This window comes from Mustela putorius, unplaced genomic scaffold (assembly GCF_011764305.1).
Source record: "Mustela putorius furo isolate JIRA1106 unplaced genomic scaffold, ASM1176430v1.1 tig00000275_pilon_pilon_pilon, whole genome shotgun sequence".
Taxonomy (NCBI): domain Eukaryota; kingdom Metazoa; phylum Chordata; class Mammalia; order Carnivora; family Mustelidae; genus Mustela; species Mustela putorius.
This window is the reverse complement of record NW_025421341.1, coordinates 10,970,101-10,984,591: the sequence shown is the minus strand read 5'-3', so window position 1 is coordinate 10,984,591 and position 14,491 is coordinate 10,970,101. Positions and strand designations below refer to the sequence as shown.

The 14,491-nt window shown below is 42.2% G+C and overlaps 1 protein-coding gene and 1 pseudogene across 2 annotated transcripts in view; both read right to left on the bottom strand.

Annotated features, from left to right (window-relative positions):
* Positions 1-14,491, bottom strand: part of PARD3B (par-3 family cell polarity regulator beta) — a 1,046,368-nt gene that overhangs the window by 129,425 nt on the left and 902,452 nt on the right. The window lies entirely within an intron of this gene.
* Positions 7,725-12,527, bottom strand: LOC123391669 (annotated as a pseudogene).

The following is a 14,491-nucleotide window of genomic DNA, read 5'->3' as shown; positions in this document are numbered from 1 at the left end:
CTGAACGCCGACAGAGACCAACCTTGCTCTTTTTGGTTCCAAGGAAGCTGAGAGGTGATTCCCTCTTCTCTACAACTGCGTGTCACTGGGTTAGTGATGTTTTTGTGAAGAGGGTTTGACAACAATGGAGAGTCTCCTGCCTGCTAAACTAAAAGTGACTACTCTGTTTGAAAGTTGTCCCTAGATGTATTTTACATGCAGAAATTACCTGTGACAGTCCCAATCAAAATAAAGTTTCATTTCACTTGGAACATAAATGGACGCTACAGTATGTTACCTTAAATGTTGCCGTTGGGCCCAAGTAATGGTTAAGCTATTTCCTAGTGAGTTTCTCATAGGTTACTACTTTTGAACTTAGAAAATAAAAGTGGGCTTTCCCTGATCATGCCCTTTTTGTGTAAGCTCATGCCTGTAACTTAAGAAAAACAATGTATGTAGAAACAGAGACTGAATACGTCAGTTTGAAAACCTAGCTCTGGTTACCTGAAACGAAGTGTAAATATAAAGTGAGAAACCCTGCTTCTTCTATACCATGGCCCCACAGGTGTCTGTGGGCAACCTCATCAGGCCCAACAACAAACATCAACACGGAACCACCTACAAAGACGACCCTGTAAACAACACTCCTAGTCTCTGAATTAAAGGGTATGAGCCAGGATACAACTTGCAATTTGTCAAATGTCAGACTGCAAGGATCAATGCTCCCTTCTGATATCTGATACACATCATTCCCGGGCTTGACAACAATCACAACAGACTTTGTTTTAAAGAATATTTTCATGCTCACCTGTCTGTAACAGGCCAGGATGCTATGAAATCTAGGGAGGAGTTTCCCGTGATTTGATGGTAAATTCCATACAATTTTCATCCTATTTAATATAGACCCAAACATTACTTTCTCTACTTTGGCCCACAGAAGACCGTTTAAACTCTCAGAAGACAGGGCCCATAGCTGTTTGAAACTTACAGGTACATCTTCAATACATTCTAGGCCAGAGAATTTAAGTGGGAAGGGGGTGGTGCTGAAGAGATTGTTCTGGAAATACTGAGAATGACTTTCCTGTATTCTTGTATCCCACAGGCCCTGCCCTACCTTGAAAGGTTCTGATATTATCATCGAATCAACAAGATTCTCTCTTATCTTTTTTAAGGGAACATTTCTATGCAAACAAGTAAAGTTTCTAATAGTATAGTTACCAATTTTGATATTCAATTGCTGTAAGGGAAAAAATCACAAAGTGTGTGTGTGTGTGTAAAATTCCATTGCTAAAAGCTTTTTACAATCTCATAAGCCAAATTCTTCTTAACTAAGGACAGAACCACCTGGATAACAGACAAAAGAGATTCCCCAGTGTGAGAGTTTAGGGAGCTTCACACTCCTATTTTAATTCTTGAAATCTGGAGTTCGGGTGAAGCATTCCTACAGCGGTGAGGGTGAGCCGAGGGGGAACGAGGCTGGATCCCCGGTACTGTGGTTAACAGAGGAAGTAGCAAAGAGGTGTGAGATGGTCAGAGAAGCGAGCCTCAAAGGGAGGTAAGGGGCCTATGAAACAAATGATAATGACATTCAAGAGTAATTTTTATTTGATTCTTAAATCTACAGTGGAGCGGAGTAAGAAAGGATAGGCCACTGCTGGGAAAAGAGACCCTGACATGGTAACACCACCAGAGAAAAGGCAGAGCAACCTGAACTCCTATTTTGCGATTAAAGAATCGCAGAACCATATAATTTTGGAGCTGGAAAGAAGTGCCAAGATCACTTAGTCCCACCATCCCGTCTTTGCAGATGGGGAACGATGCAGAGACGTTAAGTAACTCATCTGACATCTCCAGCAAGGGAAGGCAGAAGAGAGGTAGAAAAGAAAAGCGTGGTAGGAGGGAGAGGAAAATACACGATCCAAGATGCTTTAAAGGCATTCCCGTTGCAGTACTCACAAATTATGTTCATGGTTTTGAAAGAGCTGAGAGGTGTGCCCCGAGAAACATAGATGGTATCTCTGAGAAATTACAGACCACGGAAGAAGTGTCCAGATACTTGAAGTGAGTGAATCACAGCCAATTTTTTTTTTTTTAATGGCCAAAGCAACCTCTAGAAAACTAGAGGTCAGCTGGTTTCAGTGCTCGTTTCAAGCAGAATTCTCTGGAATGTAACAGTCGAGGTGACTGGAGATCAACAAGAGTCAGTGACAAATATTAGGTGTGGGAAAGAGAGTTACAAAAATGTAATTGCCAACAAGAGCCTTTTCTCTTGGTGAAGCAGCCATTTCAGGCTGCCCGTAGCTTCTGAAGAGTAATTACTCCTCGTGCCTTTAGGAAGTGTTTGAGGCTCCAGATGGAGAGAATAGGGACTCGTGTGTCCTGGGAAGTCTTTCACCGAGAGGAAGTAGGTGAACAGGCATTTCCTGACAGAACAGAAATAGGACATGCCACCCCAACCCTAAGAAACAAGGGCCAGGAGAAAGCTGTGGGATCACTGAAACACAAGCATCAGAGCGGATCAGAGCAGAGAGACAGCCCGAAGGAGGCTGTACTGACCAGGAGACCAGACAAGACATATCAGCCTGGGAGGTTTGGCCAGCCTAAGAGTGTGACAAGAAAGCTCTGTGATCTGAAGTCATGTGGCTAACAGCGGCGCCACTTGGATTCACTCATTTATTCAATACATCTTTATTGAATACCAGATGCCTCGGGAATTGTGCTGGGATTAGACATTAAATGCAGTTCCTGCTTCGAGATCTCAGAGAGGAAATAAAGAAGTAATGTCTGGGCTAAATCCGAGTAACACATAGGGCTTCACCTGGAAAACATAAACAAAAACAAAAACAAAACAAAGAGATACAGAAATACAAAGAAATACAGAAAGACAAAGCGATTGTCTTGGGTCATCCAACTGAAGTTGGGGGCCTTAGAAAGTTGGGAGGATAGGGACCAGAAGAGCATTCGATAGAGTTGTATTTTGCGAGGAGTTTGTAGAAGGCAATGCATGTAGGGAGCAGAAGACAATGTTCCCTAATCCAGCCACTAGAGCCTCCCAGACTGAAACTTGTCCAGCTTAGAGCAGCATGTCAAAGGGAAAGCACAATGGATCAAGAGATGTGTGTAGGAATGTTGGACCCCACAGCATTTCCTCACTGGGGAAATGCAGACTACAGACAACCAAAGCTACCATTGGCTACCAAAGATCCATTGTGATGGATCTTCCTGGGAAAGAGTCTGGGTGTGGGGCTAAGGGAGATGGAAGCCTCAAGAAGGAACCCTAGATGTCTAGCTTGAGCAAGTTAAGTAAACAATGGTGCTCTATATTGACGTGTCACAGTCACAAAATTGCAGCGAGAGTAGGCAAGAAAGGCTTGTAATTAAAAGTGGGTATTAATTAAGTGAAGTCTGTCATTATGAAATTCTAGAGACGTGACATCTCGAGAAGATGATCAGTTTAGCAAGAATAAGAGTTAAGCCCAAGGAAAGAGAAGGTTCTGCTCTAAAGCACTTTCTTCATTATTCCTGGCTAGAATGAATACCATTGGCGAGGGAAGAAGAACTGCAGTTAAATGAGAATTGTGTGGGTGTTATACTGTTGTAATGAGTTACCTTCTGCCTGGGGTTAGCTGCTGACAAACCTTTATGCATGGGGACTACACGTACTCCTGTCTGAAGGCCAGGCTCCATTCTCCCGTCTCAGGTAGAGCCTTGTAGGTTGAGCTAGATCATTGGTTCCATCTTCCTTCCAGGCAAAACAAGGACAGATCTGGGATGTGATTAGACATGCACCTTGTCTTGCTCAACCCATTCTGAGGTTACCTCACTGTGTAGCAGCCGATTCTTAAGTTGGGGTGCATCTTTCTACAGATGGAAAAGGTAGAGCTAGCAGACTTGTATGTTCCCTAAGAGTGGAAATTTATTGTTTCCATGTCTTTTTCTTACTTGAGCTGTAAACTCTGCGAAAGAAGGGAAAGTTCAGGGTTTAACACAAGAACGAGTTTTCTGCCACGGGAGCTAGTCTTAAATGAGAGAGTCTGCCCACTACCCTGGAAAACTTTAACCACTGGAAGTATGCTGAAGGGCTTCTGGCATGTCCAATATGGCAGCCAATAGTCACACATCACTACCGAACGCTTGAAATGCCACGAGTCCAAACGGAGATGGGCTGTAAAGTGCAAAATGCACACCAGATGTTGAAGACTTAGTACAAAAAAAAAGAGTGTAAAATAGCTCTATAATAACTGTTTTGAACACGTGTTGAAATTGTATTTTGCATATATTTGGTTAAATAAACTCTATTATAAAATTAATTTTACTTTTTGAAATGAGGCTACTGAAAATTTAAAATTGAATATGGGATTGACATTTTATTTCTATTGGACAGAGCTGCTCTAAACTAAGGTTAATCAGTCCCAGTCTCTGGACATTAGGTTGGGCTTAGGGATTCTGTTCTCCATTTGACTCTTTCCCAAATAGAGAAGGAAGTCTTATTGAGAACATCTTCTTATTTATTCTAATTCAGAGACATTTTCCATAATTGATAAATACACTGAAATGCAACCCAACCCCCAGGGGGGGGAAAAAAATTCTTGTTTTCTCTCTCTTCACTGCTATAAATGGCTCCGGTGGTGTCAACTTCTGTTGTTGTTGCTCAACAAAGAGAATACATAATTTAATCTAAAATCCTGGCATTCAAAAAAAAACATCCAAAAGGACATACTCCAGAAACTTTTGTGCTTAGGGAGAAGGTTAATGAGGATGATATCTTTTATCAGAGGAGTTAAGATAGGATTTAGTTAAAATATTGCCAGTCCCCAAATAATACATAATTGTAATGTAACTGCCTTTAAATCAAATGACGGAGTAAACAGAGCCACGGAGACTCTTAATTGAATGGGGTGTGGTGGGAAGAATGGATTATTGATTTGTAGTGGTAAAATTTTTCTTGGCAGGTTGGTAACAGCACCTGAGGAAAGAAATTTGAATTTACGCCTATTCAAGTGTGGAGACAGAGCATGTTGCTAAGGTGTTCGAGGCTTCTCAGAGCGCATCAAGAGGTCCAAACACGGACCACTGAGGCTGAGGGCTGCACTGGCAATACCAGTCCACAAACGGAAAGCCATACTCTCCCTCCCAGGATACGGAACCTGAGCAAGGAATGTTCTGGCCTGGAAAGGAATGAGCTCTCTCTGCCAACTCACCAATACGAGGAACTGACAGCTGGAAACTTCAGAAGGGTTTCAGGAGATTTGCCACATGTTTATTTTACATGGTTTAAGAAATCGATACCAATTAAGCCCTGCCTCATTCGGCACCCCAGCTAACCACAGCGTGGTTCCGGGACCAGCAGGGTGAGTGTCCCCAGGAACTTGTTAGAAACGCAGAATCTCAGGCCCACCTCGGCCCTCTGGAATCAAAAATCTGCATTTTAACAAGATCCCCTGGTGATCTGAATGCAGCAGCTTGAAAAGCCAAGCTTTTCCTTTGTAGAAAGAGGCCACTGGGTCACAGCTGCTTCCTTTCTGTCTGGAGAACCCCACGGAAGGTGACCTCCCCATCCCCCCATCCTATTCTGCTTATGAAAAGAGCACCAGCGAGTTAGGGATCCTGGTTGGAGGTAGCTTCCAACCCGTAGCTCGTCAATTAATGCAGCTTTTAGCCGCAGTTATTGGACATCACTGCTCCCCCGATGCTTCTGGAATCTGTGAGCTCAGTTTTTACCCTGTCTGTTCAACGGCACAGCTTTCCTCCCAGAAGTACCTGTTTTCTTTCCTTTTGTATCAGTTCGATTTGTACCACAGTGGAAAAGCTATGAATTATCAGTTTTTCTAAAGTGAACCGCTATTGCCTTTTGTTTTTTTTTTTCTTTAAAGGAGAAGGGACTTGCCACTCAACTGCCCATAACGACAGCAAGAACAGTTCCTGGCCTGGGGACTCTTATTCAGCGGTACTATCACCTTCCACAAGCAAAGTTTATAGAGTGGGACTTCTTACACATGGGAGGAAGAAAAGAGTGCAGACTGAAACAGAACTCTGGAGAAAGAAAATAATTTTTAAAAATGAATACAGCGGTCAGCACAGCACGGTGGTTAAATACACGGTGGTGAAGTGTCTAAGCTCTGGGCTCAGGCTAGGTAGGTATCAATCCTGGCCCCATCCCTGATGATATCAGGCCAGTCCCTCAACTTCTCTGCAGCTCGGGTCCCTCATTTGTATGGGGACAATAATAGTCCCACCTGGTCATGTGGTCAGGGCATGAAATGGTCCATGCAAAGCAACTAGCACAGTGTCTAGCCAGAGCAAATTCTCAGTAATGTCTAGTGTTGGCTATATTATTAATCATGCTTAATATTATTACTTATCAACATTATATCATTTGGTTTCTGAGTTCTATGACATGAGGCCAAATTTCAGTGGTGTCTAACTTAACAGGTAGTTGTACATGTAATAAAACAGCTTCTTTCAGGGGTGCCTGGGTGGCTCAGTGGGTTAAGCCTCTGCGTTCGGCTCAGGTCACGATCTCAGGGTCCTGAGATCGAGCCCCACATTTGGCCCTCTGCTCAGTGGGGCGCCTGCCTCCCCCCCTCTCTCTGCCTGCTTCTCTGTCTACTTGTGATCTCCCTCTCTGTCAAATAAACAAATAAAATTTAAAAAACAAAAACAAAAACAACACAGCTTCTTTTAGACATGCTAAAATGTCAATTGGCTCTCATTGTCTTTAGACCAGGAGGAACACGATCTGACTTACTAGCGATCTAACAAAATCGTATCATCACAACGGTGCACGTACACAGCCTCACTGTGACAAGGCGCACCGGTGAACCCAGAGCAGCCCAGTGTCGACTAATTAACTTCTCAAGGCTTCCGAAGGGTCTCCTGGGTGTTTTACAGGGTCCACCAAGCCAAAGAAGGCTGGAGAAGAGGAAATAGGATTAACTTCTTGATTGGAAGAGTGATTAAACACTGGAACAGGATACCCAGGGAGGCTGCAGGATTTCCTTCTCTAGGGAACTTTTAAACAGGAGACACAACTGTCTGGCCTGCATGATGTGGGTCTTCTGCCTGGGAGCAGGGAATTGAAACGTGTGAACTCAAAAAGAAAAATTACAGTTCGACGTTAATGTTTTTTAAAAAAAAATAGGTAGAAGTAATTTCCTTTCCAACTGATAGGAAAATACACTATTTTCCTGTACCCCTCCCACTGCCCCCCTATCCCCCGATTCCTAACTCCCCTCTTTGACCGCTCTGACTGTATTTAGCATGGCTGCAATTTGCTTGTTGACATGCCTATGTCTCCTCCACTAGACTACATGGTCCCTGAGGCTGGGACACGGTCATTGCATAGGCACACTCCGATACCTGGTGCAGAAAAAAAGAAGGGTGGCCATTGAACCACACAGATGCAAAGGCATTTAAAAAAGCCTTTGACAGGGGCACTTGGGTGGCTCAGTCTTTAAGAGTCCACCTTCGGCTCAGGTCATGATCCCGGGATCCTGGGATCGAGTCCTGCATTGGGCTCCCTGCTCAGCGGGGAACCTGCTTCTCCCACTCCTACTTCCCCTGCTTGTGTTCCCTCTCTCCCTCTCTCTGTCAAATAAATAAATAAAATCTTAAAAAAAAAATAAAGAAGACTTTGACATCCCCCCCCACACACACAACTTGTAGGTAGCTCATTCATTCATTTATTCAATATTTATTGAATTGAGCTATGACAAACAAATTCAAAAAATATTTTATAATATCTCTTATGCACAAAGTAAACCTTTCCCCAAAGAACCTGTGGTACAGCCAGTGGTACAAAATAAGTTTTTTTGTTTGTTTGTTTGTTTGTTTGTTTTTACCTCCAAGTCAGCTAGCAGTTTCAGACTTAAAGAAGTATCCACTCCAGCTTGAAAACAATATACTGCAACTCTTTGTCTCTCTTACAGAATTCGAGTAGCTTCTTAAAAAACCCCATGGGTTCTGCCTACTCTAACTCAGAACTATGCAACACATACAAAAGAAATAAAATATGCCTGGCTACCTGGGATGAAGGTTTTAGATGAAGATCCCTCCATATAACACTTTTCTAGTCCGTTCTCCTTCTTGGCAGCTTTTATTCCAATGGAACATCCCTGAGGCTAACGCGTGGCTGCCTGGTGTGTGAGAGAGGTGCGTTCTCCTGCTTTGGGAGACTCGCTTTGTTAAAATGCTCTTTTGGTAAACAGAAAGGCAACAATCTATCAGGATTTCAGTTCAGCATGCAACTGACTGGCCTACAAACATAATTTTTTAACGCCTTTTCTTCAGCAACTCTGACTGTTTAATTAATCTTCAGCCATTAACCATTCATTTAAAATGCCACTTACGAAATCTTAATTTTGCACATTATCAGCTGGTTCACAAATAGCTAAACCATGAGCAGAAGCGTAATGATCTCTCTTTCCCTGTTCTTGGAGCTCACCAAGCTTATAGCCAATTTTGGCTTCTTAATTAACCATATGCATATAAGCACTTAAATTAAATGACAGTTTTTTTTTTTTTGAAGAATTAATGTGCAGTGAAATGTTAACACTGACATCATTCTGCTGCCCTTTGAAGGGGCCTGAAGGCAGTGTCTGGCCAGGACCCGACTACTCTGGATGCCCAAAGGTGTTACAGGTGTGGGAACCCTCCCATTTCAGTTGAGTTCTCCTTATGGAATGCACCCTTGCAACAATATTTTGCAGCCCTTGTTCAAATTCTGCAACTTTTACGTTTTAAGGAAAAAAGAGATGTCATCCCCAAGACATGCTTTAGCACGGGGCATTCAGGAACAACAAATCTGGCAGCCCACTCTTTTTCAGTGGTTGACTCCAATTAGGTGAGTTAGTTCAAACCAAATAAGAGGGCAGAGAAGGATATTCAGGGCAAAAAAATAATTGTTAGCTGATGCTGAAATGACTTTTTCTCTAACTAGGCCTCTGATTGTTAGAAGCCACAGAGAAATTACTTGCCATTCTACAGGTGTCAGCTAGGGTCAGGGTGCAAGTTAAAAACTGGGCGCAGAATTGTTCAGGATGGTTCTTCATCACAGTATATGGAAGGCTCTGACCCATGAGCCGGTGCCTGGGTCATATCTGAGATGTGACAGCGAGCCCCCATCTAAACCACTTCTAGACTTCAGGGACTTGACTATGAGTCTGTAACTCATTTGACTGGTGGCAGTAGCAGACATTACATTTTGGAGAATCATGGTAATCCTGGGCATTTTCGTTTTTCTTGCATCCAAATACAGAGATTCCAAGGACGGGCATAAATAAGGAATCACAAATGAAAATTACGTTGCATCATCTACTAAAAACGCCATGCTCCTGGAATGAGGAAAATTGTTAGAGTGCTCATTAAAAATGTTTTACAACATGGTGGGAGTGAAAATGGGAAAAATAGCAGACCGTTTCCTGAATCCCAATGTGAATTGAGGTACAACACCTCTGAATTCATTAGACACGTAGCATAGGTGACACATCGGTGGTTACGAGCCTCGTTTTAGTTATATTATACCTGTGCAAATTACTGAAGCTGGTTTTGACTGCGAATTCATGTGCAGGTGTCAAAAAAAAAAAAAAAACCACAACCCACAAACATTGACTGTAATTAGAAACAGAAATGTACTGATTGACGAAAGAACTTAGAACCAAACATGCGCATAAACAATTTGAGTCTCAGCAAACTTGGCATTTTGTAATCCTGTTAGCAATTCAGTTTTTAATCCAAGTAAGTACTTAAAATACAAGCATATCTTGACTCTGCAATTTCTGAGGCTGGATTCCAAGAGAATGACAATTTATCCTCCTAGAAGACCTTTCAGGCTGAAAGGAATCAGGAGAGCTTTCCAAAAACTAATGTATAAAATCTGCTAAGTCACATCCATTCTGTGATTCCTTCACTGATCGTCAATCTATTGAACAATCCTATGTTGGGTACCTACCATGTGCTAAGCTCTGGGAATGCAGTTCTTTACGTTCTGTCTTGATGTTGAAAAGCTATAGACCCATTAGGCGAATATAGCAGTCACCCCCAGAGTTTAGTTTTGATTTTAAGATGTTACCCTCAAAAATTCCCTGAGCAATTTTCCTTTGAGTTAAGGAACTAAAGGTGACTGGCAAATCATGGAAAGAGGGATGATACCTTCACCTAGTAACTTACCTTGGTGTGGAAACCAGTGCCACAGGCAGCTTGTTAGAAATGTCAGTTTTAGGGGCTCTGTCTCAGACCTACTAAATCAGGAACTCTGTGGTTCAACAAGCCTTCCAGGTGATTCTGCAAGCTCAAGTTTGAGAACCATTATCTTGGATGCTTAAAGTTGATCGTTAACTGCAGACGCATACATGTATTTGACTAATAAGGCATCGTCTAGCCCTGAGAATGAGAGATGGGTGGGAAATGGGTTAGGTCTCTGGGAGGGAGAACACATGTCCCTGAATAAGCTGAGGGTGATGAGTGCCCTCAGATGTGGTGAAGAAAATCGGAACCTTTTCTATATTGTGATCTGTGCTAGGGCAAACCTCTTGGTCCAAGGAAGGGAAGGTCCCATGCAGACTGATGAACTCATCCAATTACTGAACCTCTTTGTTCTCTACCTGGTGTCAGGAAGAGAAACTTCTTTCACTTCTCCACAATGCCAAGCTCCTTTGCACATCAGGATTTTCTTCCCCTGCTGCTCTTTTGTCTGAAATGCCTTTCATCCCCTTTCACAACCGAACTGCTCTTAACTACTCACTCTCCTTGTCTCAACTTAAATGTCATTTTCTCAGTTAATCCTTCCTTGATCCTTCACAATGTCAAATATGTTTATAGCACACCGTGCCTCTCCTCAGTAGTATTTATAATTAAGGAGGGATTATAATTAAGAATTTAATATTTCTCTCTTCCAGTAGATCTTAAGTTCCATGACAGTAAGGACTTGGCCCAAATCTTATGCAATAAATATTTGTTGAATGAATGGGATTTTTTTCCCCTTATTTTAAGAAACTGTTTATTTTCTGTTAATATTTCCATTTTGTTTGCCTTTGTGCAAGAGCCGTTTAAGACCACTCAGTGGTTGTTCCTACCCATTCAGTGGCCGGAGCAGTGGGAGCTGCGGACAAAGTCTTCAGTGGCCGGCTGAGGGCTCCAGTCCCCGGGAGGGAGCTGCTGACCAGGCACGGAGGGCCCCTGCTCACCTTCAGACCAGTCTGCGGCCTCAGGCGGAGTAGCAGTGAATCCAGGAGCTGGAGCAGTCCATTCACCCTGTAATTCTTCCTTGGTCATAGTCGTTTCAGCAGCGGCCTGCTTACCCTTTTCAACCTCTTCAGGATCTCTGTAGAAGTAGAGACCAGGCACAGACTCCCACGGGTGTTCATGGGAAATGGTGCCACGCATGCGCAGAACTTCCCAGTCATTATCTACGGCACAAGACGCACTGAGTGAGCTCCCTTGTTGCAAGGGATGGCGATGTCCGTATAGCGCAGGGGAGAGTCCGTGTGACATAGAGTGGTGGTAGGCAGGTTGACATTAGATGCCTCTGAGAGAGGCTGGTGATCAGCCCTGGGATCAGTAGCCACTAGGAGTCCCGGCTTCCAGAAGGCTGCCTGGATCTGGTTAGTGAAGTTTCCAGCTATAGGAGTGGTTCCAGCAGCAGCAGCAAACTTAAGCACAGCTCAGTGGCTAGTGTTCTTGGATGATACGACCCTGACATCAGCTGACTTTTCAATGGCAACAATGGCACGAACTGCCAGCAGAAGCTTCTCCCGGGTTCTCTTCGGATTTATAATGAAGATACCATCACTTTTCCTTTTGTAGATGTTCTGTTGCATTTGGAAGTCAAGGTTGGTGCAACCTAAGTGGGTTCCTGCTACAAAGAATTTGAGGTCATCCTCCTCCTTCATTTGTAGGGCATTAAGGGCTCTGGACATTGTGAAAGTTTCCTTTTAAGTTACAATGGGAATGAAAAACACCACCAGAGGGACGGCTCCCCAACTAGCACAGAAGGGCTGAATGGGGATTTATTAAACAGTAAGTTTTATGGAACTCACATGAGTGTTAAAGAACCATGTTTCCTAAGTCCTGACCTGGGAGCTAAATTGCTTCAGGACACATCATCGGTGGTTTCTGAAATCCCCTTTTCTTATATTTTTGGATATTTCCATTCTCTATTTCCTCCCCTAACTGACCTAATGAAAGAGAGGGCAGCTTAATCAATAGTGGTAGAAAAATAAGGAAAAAATGACTAAAATTTGTTTGAGCACTCAAAATGAGGCTACTGTGCTATAGGCTAGACAGGCATTAACACTTCAAGTGCCCCCAAATCTTATGAGACATGGAATCATTTCCCCCTGGAGGTAAAGAGAGGCTCAAAGATGTAACACACTATGGCTAAGGATCACTGAGTGGTAGAATTAATATATACACCTAGGATTGATACCCCACTTCAAATTCTATGCTTTGAAAACATGAGGAGAAAGATAATAGTCTCAACAGAAGTAATAAACAGACGTTAAATACTGCTCAAGAGGCAATACAATATATGTAAAATGTCTTAATGCTGAGCAAATATTAGGTGTTCAATAAATACTATTAGGCGCTACCATCACCATCATCTCACTGCCATCATCCTTAGTCTTGAAAATCCTCCTAAAAACTATATTTCTAGAGCCTAAAACTCACATCTGAACAGACTCTGGACCTACCTTATTTGATATAAGTAAGTTTGGAGAAATTCTCTCACAGGAAAAGATTTTTTAAAAAGCCCCAAAAGGAAATTTATGAACTGAGCCTCTTCAAAACTGCATGTACTGAAATTTACCAGTGAAGTCTACTGCTTTACATTTTTTGTTTTCCAGTGGATTAGTTTTGAGTCTCAGAAATCACATACGCTTCTGAAATTTGTTTTCCAGACTTGAAACTGGAATTAAGCACAAACAAGGCTTTTGTTACTATAATGTCTCAAATTTCTAAGACACTTAGATTTAGTTCTGCTTCTTTTTCTTGGCATGTTTAAGATGCTTGCCCGCTTTTACCAACACTGGCCTCACTGCCAGAAGAATGAGGCAGGAGCAAAGGTGCAGCAGGGAGAAGCTATGGTAGGAATGGAGAGCCACCTGATTAGCTCTTTAGAACACTGAGGTTTGAATTGCAGGAGGAAACAAAACCTGTCTTCCTTCTTGCTAAACGTGACCACCAGAATGGTGAGGATGGTTTACAGAGTCTCTGAGTGAGAGCGTGGTAGGGAGAGAGAACCTCTGGAAATGCGACTGAGGTAAAGGTTCATGAGACCGATGCTCAAGAGCATAGCATCAGGGACTGCTGTTCTGTGGGGCATCAAAGAGAAGACAAAGATGACAAAACTGAATGCTAATGGCCAATCTCTTCTACACCTTCTCCAAAATCGGTATATATTTAAATTCGAATCTAAAATCAATTACGAGGGCCCACTATGTACCAAGCCTTCTACAAGTGGCTTTCACTTATATTAGTTCCTTTAGCCCATTAACAACAAAGTCTTTTGACTATAAATTTACGTTATCATAACATTAACACTTAGCATTAAAAATGGGTTAAGGGAGTTCCATTTTTGGTAATGTTTGAAGACATGTCCGCATTCTCACTTTCATGAAAAGAATAGGAATAGTTGGGCAGACATGAGAAAAAGAACAAAACAAGACAAAAGTCTGCTTGGAGGCTTTGGAGAACTAAAGAAGCCAGAACTTGACGGACCAAGAATGATTCTGAAGACTAGATAAGCACATTGAATTGAGCCTATATTCTGTGGCACTTTTTTCTGCAAGTCTTTTGCTAATTCATAAATGGCACAGGATCAGATGCTTTAAAAAAAAAAAAATGAGCAGAGCCTAAAGGCTAAGACGTGCAGACTGAGAAGAAATTTTGACATTCGCACAGGATTGGCAAGATAGAAAGTAGAGTCCATGGTCTGCTAAGAAAGAAGGGTCTGAGTAAACAACTCAGATTTATAGTTAGGAACAGAAAGGCTACATTCCAGGAGTGAGGGTAAATTACTAATAAACTATCTGGTACCACAATTAAAACCCAACTTCTAGTCATCTACCTCAAAGCTTAGAATAAATCAATATGACCCTAATCTGCCTGTCAGACAGAGAAGTAAATCCTCTCTGGAAAAAGAGAACATCAGCCTGAGATTATTTGTACAATTTTCAAGCACCATGTCTAGCATTCAATCAATGCATACCAGGAGATAGGACCAAAGGAGTGAAAACAAAGTGGAAAATCAAACAATGTAAATAGACTCAAGGCTAATCCAGATATTTACATTATTAGACATGGTTCTCAAAATAACTATATTTAATATGCTCAAGGAAAAAAGGTGGCAAAAGGGAAAATTTAATCACAGAGGTATAACCTCAGAGTAAATCAAATGGATACATTAAAACTGAAAATCACCATAACTAAAATTAAGAGCTCAATAAATGAGTTTAATAGAAGACTGGACACAGCTGAAAGCAATATTAGTACACTGGAAGACAAAGGCATTCAA